We start from the raw sequence: 295 nt of genomic DNA, 5'->3' as shown, positions 1-295 counted from the left end.
GGTACTTGCCCTGCCCAGCGCAGCTGCTTTTTCAGCAGCATTGCCTCAATACTGGTTACCTCTGCCTGTTCGAGGACAGCAATGTCAGTCACATAGCCAGTCCAGTGGATGTTTTAGGATTGTATGGAGGCAGCGCTGATGGAAGCGTTCGAGGAGTCGCAGGTGGTGGCAGCAGATGACCCTACACGGGGTAACCAGCGGAGGAGAGCTGAGCACAGAACGCCACATGGGAGACAGAGCAAGCTCGGAGACAGAGGCACAGCTTTAGTCCCTGCCACTGTCACAGGGCACCAAC

Source organism: Buceros rhinoceros, unplaced genomic scaffold (assembly GCF_000710305.1).
Source record: "Buceros rhinoceros silvestris isolate BGI_N320 unplaced genomic scaffold, ASM71030v1 scaffold27925, whole genome shotgun sequence".
NCBI classification, from domain to species: Eukaryota; Metazoa; Chordata; class Aves; order Bucerotiformes; family Bucerotidae; genus Buceros; species Buceros rhinoceros.
The sequence above is the reverse complement of the archived record's forward strand: the minus strand, read 5'-3'. Positions refer to the sequence as shown.